The sequence below is a fragment of the Pteropus alecto genome, unplaced genomic scaffold (assembly GCF_000325575.1).
Source record: "Pteropus alecto unplaced genomic scaffold, ASM32557v1 scaffold339, whole genome shotgun sequence".
Taxonomy (NCBI): domain Eukaryota; kingdom Metazoa; phylum Chordata; class Mammalia; order Chiroptera; family Pteropodidae; genus Pteropus; species Pteropus alecto.
Window position 1 is genome coordinate 1,280,874 of NW_006442509.1, and position 16,240 is coordinate 1,297,113.

The 16,240-nt window shown below is 58.1% G+C and overlaps 1 protein-coding gene across 1 annotated transcript in view; it reads left to right on the forward strand.

The window, feature by feature from the left end:
• The first annotated feature begins 11,743 nt into the window (after positions 1 to 11,743).
• The window catches only part of COL6A1 (collagen type VI alpha 1 chain), a 21,592-nt gene continuing 17,095 nt past the window's right edge, over positions 11,744 to 16,240 (forward strand). Inside the window, exon 1 of the mRNA XM_025040316.1 lies at positions 11,744 to 16,191. The gene's annotated coding sequence lies outside the window, so the exon portion shown is untranslated. The remainder of the gene's footprint in view (positions 16,192 to 16,240) is intronic.

Below are 16,240 nucleotides of genomic sequence, written 5' to 3' on the forward strand. Positions count from 1 at the left end.
GCAGGCGCCCCCTCCCCTTCTGCGTGTGCTGCCCCCACCCCGGTCCCTCAGGCCTGCACTCTGCCGCCTCGGCCCTCCAGCAGTCGGACCTAGGGTTGGCCCGGACTTCGGTTCCTGAAGTCTTAGCGACTCCAGGGCAGGTATCTTGTAGAATGTCCCGTGTCCTAGATCTGTCTGATCGATGCCATCGTGTTAAAATGCAACCACTGAAGGAAAAAGGTGACAAGGAATTAATTTTCAAAAATGTGCGTGTGCACGCGTGTGCATGTATGTGTGTGGGTGTGTATGTGTGTGTATGTGTGTGTGCATATGTGTGCATGCGCATGCACGTGCGTGTGTGCGCACATATGTGTATGTGTGCACATGTGCACGCACATGTGTGCGTATGGGTGTGTGTGTCTTACGTGTGCGTGGGTGTGCATGTGTGTGCATGTGCATGTGTGTGCATGTGCATGCACTGCGTGTGTGCATATGTGTATGTGTGTGCACATGTGCACGCACATGTGTGCGTATGTGTGTGTCGTGTGCGTGCATGGGTGTGCATGTGTGTGCATGTGCACGTGTGTGCATGTGTTTCTGTGTGTGCATGTGTGAGCGTGTGGGTGTGTTTCTGTGTGTGCATGTTCCTGTGTGCATGTGTGCATGTGTGAGTGTGTGCGTGTGTTTCTGTGTGTGTGTGTGTGCGTGTGCGTCTGTGCATGTGCGTGTGTGTGTGTGTGTTTGTTTCGGGTCCCTAAAGCTGTGTGCACGCGTGTGCATGTGTGTATGTGTGTGGGTGTGTATGTGAATGCATGTGTGCATATGTGTGCATGTGCATGCATGTGCGCGTGCGCATGCATATGTGTATGTGTGTGCACATGTGCATGCACATGTGTGCATATGGGTGTGTGCGTGTGTGTCTTACGTGTGCATGGGTGTGCATGTGTGTGCGTGTGCATGTGTGTGCATGTTCCTGTGTGTGCATGTGTGCATGTGTGAGTGTGTGCGTGTTTCTGTGTGTGCGTGCATGTGTGTGCGTGTTTCTGTGTGTGTGTGTGTGTGTTTGTTTCGGGTCCCTAAAGCAGCGGGGAGAGAGACTGAGCTCAGCAGGGGCTGCCGGGAGCTGGTCCTGGTGCAGAGCAGCGTTCTCCCGTCGCTGTGTGGCAGACAAAGGCATGGCCCTGTCACTCGATGGGTCCGCAGGTCCCTTGGGGCCCACGGGCTGGCCGGGGCTGCTCAGTGCCGAGCCAGCTGTGCACCTGTCCCCACAGCTGCACGCTCCCTGACCTCACCCTCCGAGCCGAGGTCAGCCACCGTGGGCACGACCCTGGCCACGTCCAGCCACGCCACTGAAGGGACAGCCCACACTGCTCTGGAAGAGGCTCTGTCCAAGCCACACTGCTCCTCAGTTTATTTTTACATTTTAAAAAATACCGAAAGTGATTTTTTCATAGTAGAATATGTACAGCATAAAATTTACCATTTTAACTATTTTTTATGTGTATAGTTCACGGGCATTAAATACACTTAGATAGTTCAGTTCTGCAACCATCGCCACCATCCGTCTCCAGAATTTTCCGGTGTCCCAGATGGGAGCTCTGTCCCCGTTAAACACTCTGTCTCTGTCCCCTGGCCCAGCCCCTGGCACCGCCATCCTCCTCCTGTCTCTGGGTTCGACCCCTTCAGGGACCTCACGTAAGTGGGTTCACACAGTGCTTGTCCTCTTGTGTCTGGCTTATGTCACTGACCTCACGTCCCAAGGGTCACCCACGTCGTGGCAGGAGTCAGCTGGGTGCTGTTCCTCTGCACGTGTGGACCGCGCTTTGAGTAGCCATATCCATCCGTCGCCGAACAGCCGCCACTTCATCCCAGTGTTTCTTGGAAAAGTAATATGTGCACACAGATTTCTAAAAATCCAGGCAACCCAGGAGGGCGTCCCGTGAGAAGGGAATCTTCCCATCGCCGGCCCTCGCAGGGACCCCGCGGGGCACGTGGCAGCTCAGGTGGCTGTCACATGCCCCCGGGCCCTTCCCCTTGGGCGTCCCTCACCGGGTCGCGGTGAGTGGCTTGCCTGGTCCTGTCCTGGGCACCCCCGCTCCACCAGCGTTCTGCTACTGCAGATGGCCCTGTGGCGACATGCTGGCGCCACCGCTGTCTCCCGCACCCAGCACTGCAGACGGCCGCAGGTCGGGACCTGGGCGAGAGGCCTGACGGGGACAGGCAGCCGGTCACTGTCCCGATTTCTCCCGCGGCAGCGGCAGCGGCAGCGGCTCGCTCAGGCATCCTTTGTTCCGTGGGTCGGTTTCGGCTGTTTATATTTTCCCATCCCATCCTCCGTCTGCCGCAGAATTAGCTAATCCTTTCATTTCCTCGATTTCTGTGCTTAATTTCCTTTTCTCTTTTCAAAATTCTGCTTGCTTTCTCTTTCTCTTGATGGAGCTATCTACCGTCTGTATCTATTGTATCATCCCCCTCCCGATAATTCACTCGTAGATTTATTCATTAATTCTATTATTTTCTATTTCAACTACTCAGTGTTTAATTTATCCGATTTTCTTCTTTTAAAATTTGCTTTTTTACTTATCATATTAAAGACAAATTTTGTTTTTGTTCATTTGTTTTTACCTTAAGTAATACAGCTACTTTAGAATATCCATTTTTCTGCAGTGTTAATCATATCCCGTAAGCGGTACACAGAGCACGGTCTTTTTATTTCTATATTATTTTCTAAGCGTCCTGTCTCCAGGGCCTTCGCTTCCTTTTGGAACCAGTGACCACTGGAGCGTTTGGGGGTTTTTCCTGGTAGTGGCCCTTTTCCTATTTTCATTCTTAGTGTTTTTGAAAATTTTTGTGCTTCAACTAGAGAATATGGACTCTAAATTTGCTGAGACTAAATTCTCTGTGACCTTGAAAACGTGCAGAGCCAGCGCGGTCTGTTCTCGTGACCTCGGCTGAAGTCACAGGGAGGGTCTCACGGGTCCTTAAGGGGGGCAGGTGGCTGCACCCTCTCTCTGCCCTTTGGCTCGGCCTGAGGGCCGATCGGGGTCGTGTTACTGCTGTGCCTTGTCCTTCTCGGCTGCTGGTGTTGTGTCGTCCAGACTGCCATCTCGCGTGGCCGTGCCTCTGTCGCGTGTAGCGTCTCTGACCTTGCTTAGCGGAAGGTAGGGACTGGGCACCGCGACCCCTTCCCTTCCCGCGTCAGCCTCAGCCGGCTACCTCCTTCCAGACACGCTCCCCGTGAACACTGGCTTTTCCACACGGCCCTGAAAATGTGGACAGGAGAGGAAGGGCAGCAGCAGGGCCTCGGGCCCCCAAGCGACTGGGCGCGCCCACGAGTTCAGGCCGGGGTGCCCGGCTCCCGTCAGGGGCCCGTGTCCGCTTTCCCTGCCACATCTGGAGCCCCAGCCCCACGTGAGATGTGTGCCACCCCCTGGGGGCGCAGAGAGGGGCAGCCGGGAAGGAGACCGGCCTGGGCCAGCAGGCCCCACCCAGCCCCACCAGTCCCCACCTGCCACCCCCCAGCCCCACCTGGCGTTTACCAGGTCCCACACAGCATAAGCCTGTGTCCCCACCCCACCTGCAGGGGGACCCGCTCCTCCTTGGCGCATCCTCTGTTGTGAGCCCCTCACCCGTCTGCACTGTCGCCCCTTCCCCTCCGGGCCCCTCCCCAGCAAGCCTGTGACTTGGGGACGGGCGGCTTTGTGAGCCCACGCCACTCCCCAGGCCTCCTGGGCTGTCTCAACTTCGGGTAAACGAGGTCTGAAACGCTCACTGTGAGCACTGGAGGGGAAGGACGCCAGAGCGAGTGACCCGGGCGAAGGTGGCCTGAAGCCGGGTGAGGGAGCGGGCGGCAGGGCGGCTGCCCACCCGCACAGGGGCAGCCCGAGCCCACGCTCCCTGCCGCTGCGGTGCCCACTTCCCAGACGGCCCCTGGTCACTGAGGAGCGGGAGTCGCCTTTGTCCCGGAGCGGGAAAGTGAGGACGTGCGGTGACCGCGAGACACATGCTCACACACAGAGAAACGGGCCACTCGCTCCGGGAGCCCCCGCCCCGCTGCCCGGGAGAGGGAGGCTGCGTTGTGGGGGCCTCGATGGCGCCCAGCAAGCAGGGAGCCTCCCGCAGGGGCCGGTGTCCCAGCACCAACCACACGCAGAAAACACACCCGTAGCCACGGCCCAGCTGTGGAGACCCGTCAGCCCCAAGTCAGCTGTGGGCGGGGCCGTCGGCTGTGGGCGGGGCTGTCGGCTGTGGGCGGGGCTGTCAGCTGTGGGCGGGGCTGCCGCACACCACGTGTTCTCGCGCTTGTAAGTGACATGTCATTGTCTCTTTTTTATTGTCCCAGCAGTATGTGCTCCTTCGGAAATTGTAAAATAAACCAGAAGGAGAGGAACCGAGCTCAATGTTATCCCTCACCCAGAGACAACCCATGCTTTGGATTTTCCTTTTCCAAATATATAAACGGGCAGGGGGGCTCCTGAGATGTCAGTACGGGGAGCTCAGCCAAACCTCCCCCCCTAGATGCCCAGCAGCAGTCAAAGGGAGCAGCAGCGGTCACTTAAGGTCTTCGAAGACTAACCAGTGGCCTGACTGACAAACTTAGAAGCACATTCCACATTACGGAGGCTCAGGAGAGGCGGTGGGAGGTGATGGCATCTGAGCTGCAGACCCCACCCCCATCCCTACCCCTACCCGCCACCGCCCAGTCTGTGTAGAAGTCATTGTGGCGGGCTCAGCGGGGATGTGGCAAAGCCCATCTCCCCAGGGCCCAGGATGGAGAGCCAGCACGGCCACCAGTGGACGTCAGAACTTCCCATTTCTCCACTGTGTGCCGTGGGAGAGCTATGCTGCGCGGGTGGTGGCAGCCGGGGGGGGGGGACCTGTCACCCCGAAGCTCCCACTCCATGGGGAGAATCCAGATGGAGCAGCTGGTAACATGTGAGTCCCCCCACTCAGCTTCCACACCGCAGGACAGAGGCTGTGCAGAGCGGGGCAGACAGAGCAAGCCGCAAACGTCCGTCTCCTGGCCTGCTTCTTGCTTGTTTGTTTAGTGACTAAAATGTCAAGTTTTCAACAAAAAGTTATGAGACAGAAAAATGTGACCTATACCTATACATAAAGACAGGAAAAAAAATGTGAAGAAACATTGTCTGCTTTTTCAGTAACTATCTTCGAGGGAGCCCAGATGTTGAGCTTAGCAGACAAAGACTTGAACGACTACATATTCAAAGAACTGTGGACAATAATATAAACGGAGCCACTTGAAAACGGAGCCAGAGCCACCGTCCCAGAGGACCTGCCCTGCACGTCTTATGCCTCAAACCTTCGAGATATTAAAATGGCAAAATAACCTCTGGACTAGGCCTGAAAAAACTTGTGTCCCAAAGAAGTGTTTGCAAGATAAGGAGGCAGATATTATGACTACCGGACTGATGCTTCTGGCCTGGAAACTAAAAACGTTGTTTACATTTGGCATCACTATGTGGCATCATCTGCAGCAATAGCAATGCCTTCCTTCCTTCTGTCCATGTAACTGTTCCCTTTTCCTCTCCCGTAAAGGTCCCCTGCCTTTGTCACCTTTTCGGAACACCATTTGGGCTTCTGCCCTATTCAGTGTGTCCCGGATGGCTATTCTGATTGATCTCAAATAAATGCTTGTTGCCTCTCACTTTGAAAGGCCTATTATTTTGAGGTTAACAGAACCAAAGGAAACCACATTTAAAAATGTAAAGGAAGACACGATGCCACTAACTCGTGAAATAGTGAATATAGATCGATAGAAAGTATCGAAAAGAATTAAATGGAAATTCTGGAGCTGAGAATACTCGAAACGAAGAATTCACTAGAAGGACTCGAAAGTCTGAGCTGACAGAAGAACAAAATGGGTAAAGTCGAAGACGGGTGATAGAGGTGATCGAACCTGCAGAAGCGAGAGAAAAAGAGACAGCGTGAGCGGAACCTCGGGCGTGCGGGCGCCATCACATGCACCGACGTGTGCGTAACGGAGCACCAGAGGGAGGGAGGGAGAGGAGTCGGGACGAAATCAAAGAAACGATGGCCGAAAACGTCCCCAAGTTTATGAAAAACAATAATCTACGTAACCAAGGAGCTCAACAAATTCCTAACAGGATAAACACAAGGCGCTCCGCATCCAGATGCATCGAAGTCAAAACATGAAAGCCCGAATGTAATGAGAAAATTTTGAAAGCGGCAAGAGAAAAACGACTCATCGCATACGCAGGAACCCCAGAAATATTACTGCCTTCTCATCAGAAACGAGGGAAGGGAGGGTGACATGGTCCAAGCACTGAGAGTAAAAACTGTCAACCAAGCATCTCACACCCAGCAAAACTATCGTTCAGAAGTGAGCACGAAATAAAGATATTTGCAGGTAAACGAGAACGTGTGTTGCTAGTCGACCTGCTGTTCAAGAAATACCAAAGGAGCTGAAAGCACCTGATGCCTAAACAGGAACTCGAATTCACACACCCAAAAGAACAAAGTGCACCAGTAAAAGCAATTATTGACGTCATTATAAAGACGGTGTATTTACCTGTATCTTCTCTTTTCTTCTCTTAACTGACAAAGAGCGAGTGCGCAAAACATCTACAACATCGTATTGTTGGGTCCATAACGTACAAATGTTTGATGTTCGAAAACCAGAGCACGAGGGAGAGGAGTGGGGCGAAGTCTGATGGAAACGACACCAGACGATGCCTCGACCCCCGGGAGGAAGCGCAGAGGATGGAAAATAAGAATCGCGTTAGTGTGAAAAGTCAGTAAACACACACTTCCTTCCTCCCCGTCGTTTCCCCGAAAGGCACGTCCTACGGAGCAATAACTGGAACAATCCGGTATTGAGTTTATGACGTATTGTTGTATTATAAAAATTAAGGAAGAGGAAATGGAGCTCCGAGGGGTCGAAGCCCCTCTCGCTCCCGGGACTTAAGTTAACAGAAACGCGGGGTCGCTTATGACCTGAGGCGTATGTTGTAAGCCCTAGAGCGACTGATAAGAGAATCATTAAAAAGTAGCTAAAAATCATTAAATAGAAGTAAATAGTACACTGGAAGATATCCATTTACTAAAAAAAAAAAAAAAGTAGGAATAGAGGACAAAAAACAACATGAGACATTAAAGGGAAAAAAAACACCAGAAAGCAAAATGGCAGGCGTAAATCCAACTATGTCAATAATAACATCAAATGTCAACGATCAAATGGCAGAGATCGTCAGACTGGATAAAACGCAAGACCCGAATAAATTCTCTCTATAGGAGACACATTAGATTTAATGATATAAGTAAGTTGAAATCGAAAAATAAAAGGATGGAAAAATTATGCCATGCGAGCAGCAATTATAAAGGAGCCGCAGGGGCTTTGCTAACGTGAGACGACATGGACCTGTAGTAAACAGAAAAAAGTTATTAGCGGGAAAGAGGGACATTTTAGTTGAGAAAAAGGCCAATCTGTTGGGAAGATATAACAATTCTGAATGTACACATGACTCAGAACAGAGCCCCAGAACACATGCAGCGTGCCCGGAAAGAATTCAGGGAGAAATGGACGATTCGGCAATAATGGTTGGAGACGTCGGTATCTCACTTTAAATAAGGAATAGAAAAACTAAGCAGGGACTAAACAAGAGCATAAGTAAAACCTCGAACAATGCTGCAGACCAGCCGCACCTGAAGACGCCCCCCGACAACAGCGGGCTGAATTCACGTTCTCAGGTGCGCACGGAACATCCTCCAGGAGAGAGCACGTGCCGGGCCAAAAAGCCACCCTCAGTAAATTTAACCAGAGAAAGCCTGTTTGCTGACCATAATGGAGTGAATTAGAAATGAGCAACAGACAAAAGTTTGGTAAAATCACAAATATGTAGAAACTAAGCAACGTCCTAAATAATCCATAGGTCACAGAAGAAACAACACGATACGTTAGAAAACACTTTGGGATTCATTAAAATAAAAAAGCAATCTACCGAAAAAGCAGCACTTAGAAGGAAAGTTCATGCTGTCATTCCTGTGTTTTCAAAAAGAAGGAAGATCTCAGACGGATAACAGCATCTAATCACTTAGAAAAAGAGGAACAGACTCGGCCCGGGCCGGGTCCTGCGGGTCTTTCTGGTTCTGTGTTTCTTCCTTGCCAAGTCCGGAAGGTTCTAGCCTTCGACTGGACGGTTTCCTCCCACCGGGCTGTTGTGGTCAGTTACCGCTTCCGTTTTGGTTCGGGTTCTGTGGGTGCCATGTGCTTTTATTCCTCTAGTCCTCCGTACTGCTGTCTTGTGTATTAAGTGGACATTTCCCAATGTGACATAAAGTTTTGAGCAGAAAAAAAGTGAAAAAGAGAATAGAAAACAATAGAGAAAATCAACACAACCAAAAGACGGTTATGTGACACGAACAAAACTCTGACAAACCCTTAGCTAGACGGACCCAGAAAAGGAAAGACTCGAATTACTAAAATCAGGAGTGGCAGGGAAGGAAGCCTCACGACCGACCTCACAGAAACAGCAAGGCTCTGGCAGGGGGACCCCGAACCACGGTGCAGACGCTGCATCGCCCCTGTCCAAACGGTCCACAGGCGAAAGCCCGGGCCCGGGCAGGTCCCCGGCGAGCACCGGCAAACCTCTGAAAGAGTGCAGGCCGGCTCCTCGCCGACCCCTGTGGAAGAAGGGGACACCGCCCAGCGCGCCCCACGAGGCCAGCACTACCCTGTTACAAAACCAGACAGACATCGCAGACTACACGCTAGTCTCCCTGATGCGTACAGAGCAAAAGTCCTTAGCGAGATTCAGCAACATGTGAAAAGTACCGTACGCTGTGATTACGTGGGATTCTTCCAGGGGGGTGGGTGGATGGGTGGATGGATATTGATAAATGATAGATAGATAGATCATAGAAAGATGATAGATAGACAGATTGGTTGATAGGTTGTAGATGGATAGATGATGATAGATGATAGATATAGATAGATGATAGATAGGGGATAGATATAGATAAATGATAAATGATACATAACAATAGATAATAGATGATGGATGAATAGATTATAGACATAGATAGATGATAGATTATAGATAGATGATAGATAGATGATGATAGGTAGCTAGCTAGATAGATGATAGATAGATTATAGATAGATACATAGAGATCGATGATAGATGATAGATGATGATAGATGATAGATAGATTATAGATAGATAACATAGAGATCGATGATAGATGATAGATGATGATAGATATAGATGATATTGATAGATGATAGATAGAAATTGATGGTAGATGATAGATAGATGACAGATATATAGATAGATAATGGATATTGATAGATGATAGATGTTTGATAGATGATGTATATTGATACATGATAGATAATAGATGACAGATGAGCACAGAGAATTCACAGAACCCCCTTGGTTGTGACCCTTGTTCTGGAACTAACGGGGGCCCACCTCTACCACCCTGAGTGCTCATCTACCCCCTACGGCCTCCGGGCTCCGAGAGCTGGGCGAGGCTCCAGCACACCGTGGTCCAGGGACGCCTGGCCTGTCCAGGTCGGGGCTCAGGAACCAGGGCGGAGGGTCCCGGGGCGGCAGGCCGGCCAGGCCGACCAGAGCTGGAGGGTGACGCACATGTTCTCTGCAGCCCAGGCTGAGCCTGCTGACCTACGGTCCTGGGTGGGTGGGCATCAAAAGCCCCACTACCGGAGACCAGGGCGGGACTTTGGGGCCGTGCCTGACCTGGCCACGCTGCCTCTCTGGCAGAGCTGGGGCCATTGGAGACACACGAGTCCCTGTCTGCAGTGGAAGCCTTGTCCCACCTCTGTATCCCTAGGGCACCAGTGGTCCAGGACGCAGAGTGGTCGCAGGGCTGCCCCGGCGGGCAGCAGAGGGCGCCCCAGGCCCGCCAGTCTGCGAGTCCGTGGTAGAGCCGGTTTGGGGGGAAGCAGCACGGCCAGGCAGCTGTGCCAGCCCCAGGCTGGGCTAACACCTCCGGGGGGAGCAGCCGGCCCCTCGCACCCGCCGCTCCCCTCCCACGTCTACCCATCCGTCCTGTGTCCGCAGTGCCTGCCCCTGCCCCCGCCTGGTGGCCCCGTCTGGACTCCTGCGCATGGCCCCAAGCGGCTCCAGGACAGAGGCTGCCTGCACCTTGGTGGTGGCCGCTAATGTGGGGCCTGGGTTCCAAAGCCGGGCGGCCACACTCCCCTCCCACGGTCATCAAAGCCCTGTCCGACCCGTGTGCTGGTCCCTGCAGGGCCGGCGGGCTGGGCCCCAGACGCCAGGGACGCTTGTCCACTGACCCCAGTGCCTCCCACCCACCTCAGCCTCCCTCTGCTCCAAACTATGGTCAGAACCTGGCCCACTGAGCCCCCTCGTCCTCCTGCTGACCCCGGAGGGGACTTGGCCTCCCTGGGTGGGGGTCAGAGGCCCAGGCACCTCATTCTTCCCCCGTCCCTGGGGCTCCGGACCTTGCTGCCGCCTCGCCCCACAGCCCAGGCCCATGAAGCGGCATCTGAACGCCCCTTCGGGGGGTTTGAGGTGCGGTTCCCCGAGGCCGCGGTGCAGGGGGTCACTCCTCTTCCACAAGACACTCTGGTGTGAGTGGACGGTGGAGGCCACGCAGGCCCCGGGCGTGCTCCTGAGAACCAAGCGTCCACCCAGAGGACACACCTTATCCTGGGCGTGGGGCTAACGCAGGCGAATAGGAGCCACACGCCAGAGACGGGGCTCGGGTCCGGACCGCTGTCCCCACCCCTCAGCCTTGCAGGGAGCCTGGCCTGTCCCCTCCACCGGCTTCCAGCCCCTGAGCGCGTGCTGCTTCGAGGGAACAGCTCCTGGGAGCTGACGCGGGGCCTGGCCCAGCCTGACGGCGCCTGCTTTGCGGCGGTGCTGGGCCTCGGGGTCCGCCGGGCAAGATGCCAGCAGCTTCCCTGGACTGTGGCGTGGCCAGGCTGAGGGCAGAGGGTCTGAGTGGTCCTCTGCAGAGGCCGCGGTCCTGGGGGTGTCGGGGGTGAAGCGAGAGCCGCATTGGCTGGGTTCGGGCTGCAGTGCCGGGGCCACCCGAGGGAGGCACCCCCTCTTCTCCCAGATCCATCGGTCTGGGGAGCCACCCTAGGCCGGGGGCTGCTGGTCTGTGGGGCCCAGGCCCACTGCCCTCTCTCCCCTGCGGACCAGTGAGGGCAGCCCCGTGCCAGCCCCCGGAACATGGGGTCATCCAAGTAATCATGGCCAGGCCTGGCCCCCAGCCCCACCCTGGAGGGAGCTGGCGGAGGGGAGCACTCTGAGGCCTTGGCTGCTGGGCGCAGCCTGGCGGGGCTGGGGTCCATCCACTCCACGGGGCCCCAACACTGAGGGCCTCAGGGCAGAGGGCCCCTCACCCGTCTGTCTGTCTGGGCACCGAGATGCAGCACCCAGGAGCCAGGCCAGGGCCGGCTGCACCCATGGCAGCCCCTCCGCCTTGGGGACCCCCGCCCCCCACCCCCAGGGCCAGCCGCAGGAAATGACTCCTGCTCTCAGGAATGCTTGGCTGGCTGCGGAGGCCCTGCTGGGCGGCCCAGGGCCCCGCGGTAGCCTGCCTGGGAAGCCCCCTCCCCCAGGTCCCCACTGGCCTCCCGCTGGCTCCCACCCATGGCGGCCTGCCCGCTCGCTGGCTCAGGAAAGCGGCCAAGCTCCCCGCAGGCCCAGCGGCCAAGGGAATATCACTGCCAGATGTTCTGCTTTTCCACAGAACCGGAGGCCAGAGTGAGGTAACTGGAAAAGGTTAACCCATCCGGACCCGCACGGCGGCCACCTCGGCCAGGGGCAGGGCGCGGGTCCCCTGCCCAGTGGCCCCGCGGGGCTTCCCGGGCTGTCCAGGGCCCTCTGCCGGGGCCTGGCTTGTAGCCCGGCCCGCACGCCATGACCCAGGTTGCCCGGCACCGCCCGCTTCTCTGGGGGGTCCCTCGTCCCCTCCTCGTCAGGGCCTGGGCGCCCCGCCCCCGGCCTGCTCGGGGTGCAGGGTGGGTGGATGCTGGGAACTGGGGTCCGCCTGGCCCCGACGGGGCGCCTCCAGCCCACCTCGCTGAGCCTTCGATCACCCTTTTCACCCACACCTGCCCCCCAGCCCCTCCCGCCCTCCCGACACGCGCTGCCCCCCAAGGTGGCAACTCAGGGCCTCCCGACATGTCCCCCTGGCTCTGGCACGTGTGGACTTGGAGGTTCTGGTCCCCGCCCCCCAGTTCTGGCTGCTTTAGTGCTGATGGGTGTGGACTCCTGCTCAGTTAGGGCCCGAGTCCCACCTAGCGGACCTGCCTGCAGGACAATGTGAGTCAGATGCCCCCACGAGCCTGGCGTCCCCTCCTGGGCAGCCAGCCGGTCCGTGACGGGTCCACCCCGGACACCCCACCCAACCTGACCCAGCCGTGTATCTGCCACCGGCCGCTGCCCGCCCAGCTGACTCACGGTGCTGTCAGCAAAGGCAGGCTGGGGACAACCACCATGTCCCAGGTGCCTCAGCCAGGGCATCGGCCCGCACGGGGAAGCTGGCCAAGCGAGGGGCCTTCGGACACCAGGACGGAGGGAGAGGCCATCGCAGCTCAGGGCAGGGACAGGCACCTGGGACGGAGCTCGCCACCCGTGGCCTGTGCTGGGGGTGGTGGGGCGCGCGGGCCAGCCTGGCACTCGCCAGCTCCAGCGTCCAGTCACACACCATGGAAACCACAGGTGTAACCGTGGAAAACGTTATTTTCCTTGATGAATCACGTTCTAAGCTGGGCAGAAAATTCATTTGACAGTTGAGGCATCGAAAAGAAATCAAAGGTTTTGTTCAACGGACACTGAGGTTTGGGTCTTCGGTGTTTGTAAGTGAAAGTGGCTTTCCGTCGTCACCCACGCTCCAGGGACAGGCGGGGCGCGACAGAAACACTCGTGCCTCGGGGTGCGGGGCGGGCCCCTCAGATGCCCTCCGCCTCCCTGTCCTCCAGGGCCCCTCTAAGCCGTATTCTGGCCCCGCGTCACCCACCTTCTAAGCTTGGAGTCGGCCCGCCTCAGCTGTCACTGCGCCCTCCCTGAAGACACGTGACCAGAGAAAATTCCGGGCTTGTCCCCTGTCAGAGCAGGAAGGGGCACCGGCGGGGCGGTGACGGTTTGGGTACCTGTAGCAGGGGGTCCAGTGCTTCGCTGCTAAGTAAGGACAGGAGGACAGGGCCATCAGAGTGGTGTGCTGGCCAGTGGGCGCCGGGGACTGTCGCTCCGGCCGGAGACCGAGGCTCCATCCATGCCGGTCACTTCTCGCCAGAGGTGGCCTCGCCTCAGCCCTGGGCCTGCACGAGGCGGGCAGACTGGCAGAGGATGGCCGAGGAGCGGTCGGGGGGTCTGGAGCTGCCTGGAGCTGGCCAGGGCCGGGACGGCTGGTGGCTTCTGACTACACCAGCCGGCGGCCGGGGTGGGATGCGGGACAGGTCACTCAGGTAGCCCCTCTGTGTGGACGTGGTGCTGGGAGGCCACGGGACATATGGGGGTGAGCAGGAGCAGAAGCGGCGATGGGGACCCCGCCCTCGGCAGGGAGCACCCCATCCTCACCCTCTGCAGGCGGACTCGTCCTTGGCGAGGCCTGGAAGTGTCCTGGCTGCCCACAGGGCTGTCCTCGTCCAGCACAGGCCCTGCCCAGGCCGGATGTGCGTCACTCACGGGGGCTTCGCCTGGACACCGAGGGGGTGTGGTGGGAGACCCCGCCCTCACCTCCTTGCCCCTGCGACCCCCACGTCCCTCCTTAAAGGCCCTCGGTCGCAGCCCCGCTGTCCTTCCTGGAGTGGACCCTGCGTCTGTGGGACCCTGGCCCCAGGCTGGGGTGGTGGCAGCCCCTCCCCGAATCCCAGACTCAACCAGTGGCGCCTCTGGCAGAGGCTCCCTCTGGGGGCGGACAGTGGGGGCGGACACTCCTGGGGGTCCCCACACAACCCAGTGCACCCAGCCTGGCTGGAGGAGCCAGCAGGGGCCGTCCCCCGACCACACCTCACTTGCCACCACGGTTCCTTGGGAGGGGGGCGGGGGGGAGCAGGAAGCGGGGTTTGAGGAGGAAGAAGGCCCTGCCCTGGAGCTGCAGTTGGGGTGCCTGCTGCTCCACCGAGAGCAGAGAGGGGAGCGGGGCTCCAGGCTCGCTGCGGGCAGTCCCCCAGCCCTGGCCACCTGGGCTGCACCGGAGTGTCCTTTCCTGCTCTCCGTGGGGACACGGGCAGATTCCGCCACGTCCGCCCTTCCAGCTCCCACCCACGTTCGGGTTCAGGGCCCTGACAGTGAGCAGGGGGCCCCGCCCCTCCTGCCGCACCAACCTCCAGGCACCAAAGGTCAAGGGTTGTGGGAACAAGGGGGAAGCAGGGGTGCCCTCGCAGGGGCTCTGGGGGCCCCTGTGGGGAATCCAGGGTCCCAGCACCCCAAGCAGCCTGGCCCTCAGGGAGGCCTGGACCCAGGGAGAGAACGGGGAGCTGGGCTGGCATCAGGGTGCAGATCCGCTCGGGGTACCATCCGGCACACGCGTGTGTGCACACGCGGATACGTGCACGTGCGCACATGCACACGCAGGCCTGGAGGGAAGCCCCACTCTGGGCCGCATGCCCTCCAGGCACCCCTGAACCCCGGGCCCGTGGCACCCCAACACTTCCCTGAACAGCCACCTGGCATGGGCCCCGGGGCCTGGAGACAAGGGGAGGCCTCTCCTGTCACCAGCCCCACCCTTCCCACAGGTCCTCGGGGCAGCCCTGTCCCCAGACCTCCTGGACACCCCCCGGCCACCTCCTCCTCCTGCCTTCAGGGCCTGACTCCTCCCACCTGCAGAGCTCACCTGCCTGGGCTCTGCCAGTGCCACCTGCCAGTGTGGCCCCATCTGCTCCAGAGGGGCGCTTCAAACCTGCAGTAGCCCTGCTACCCCCCAAAGACCCCTGTGCTGCCCCAGCCCTGTCCCCAGGGCCACCGGGCCCTCTCACCGGCTCCCCCACACGGTCTCCTCCCTGTCTCGTGCTGCCCAGAGCAGTGGGGTATGTTTTCTGCATGAACACCGACTTCCGGTGGACTGGACTTTGGGGGGTGTGGGCGACGTGGCTCTCCGAGGAGGACCCCACACGCCTCCGGGGACAGCAGGGTCTGGAGCGTGAGGGGCCCGACAGCCCCGCCTCGCCCACGGCCCGCTGCTCGCCTGGAGTGGGGGGTCCGGGAGGCTTTTGGGTTCTTGGGTACGCTCGCGTCCCGTGCGCCATCGGAAAAGGCCTTGGACGAAGGTGCACGAGCAGGTGGCGGCGGCACGTCGGTACGAGTGCTTAAGGGAGCGAGGGAGAGACCAGGAGTTAGCTCGGCCTGGCTCCGGGCGGCGGGACCAGAGGGGGTTCGCGGACTCGTGGCGTCTGCACGGTGAGCGCGCACCTCTCCTGTCAGAGGAAATCGAAATCCGGAGTCAGCGTTGTTGAGCTCCTGCCAGTCCCGGCCACCTCAGCCCGTCCGGGGTGGCGCCCCCTGTGCAGGCCACGCGGCGTTCTGCATGGTGGGGGACGCGGAGAAGCGGCTGAGCCTGGAGGCCACCGCCTGTCCTGCCCCGAGCCAGGACTGCGCTGCCCCATCGCCCTCCCCTGCTGCGTGCGGAGCCTCCCGGCCGCGGCACCCGCAGGCCCGGCTGGGCCTCTGCGACACGCTCCCTCCGCTTCTCCCCGACCGGCAAGAGCCGCAGAGATGCCGCTGGGCGGACGGAAGGGCGCAGGCCTGGGGAGGCCGAGCCCGAGCGCGGGGGGACAGGCCCACAGCGCCGCTCAGATGGACTCAGTGGCAAGCGACGCTACCGTGCAATCAGTGTCTAAACGCCCCGCAAAGCAGGGCGGAAACGAAGAAAACGGTGCAGGAAAAATCCTGGAACCGTCACGAATTATCATTTCTGAATTTTTTCTCAAAAGTACTGAGGATGGTTACACAGGTTTTGTATGTTTCTAAATCATTTAGGCTGATATTAGACACGTGTCCTCTGCTCCAGCTCCAGGAAAGGTCTTCTGGAACCTTCTCTGGGGCAGAGGTGGGTCTGGCCACATCTGGTGCCCAGCCACTCTGGGCCTCAGCTGTATCCATATTTGTTGACTTTGTTTTCCCACAGTGAAAAATGAAACTTCTTTTCCTAGTGAGTATTTGACTAAACTCAGAAGCCCAGCAAAGCAATGGGCTGGAAACGCTCAGCCAGCAGCGCCGTCTCTTGTAGAAGGTGGTCCGCCCCGGCGCGCGGCTGCACTCCCGTCCCCCGCCCCCCGTCC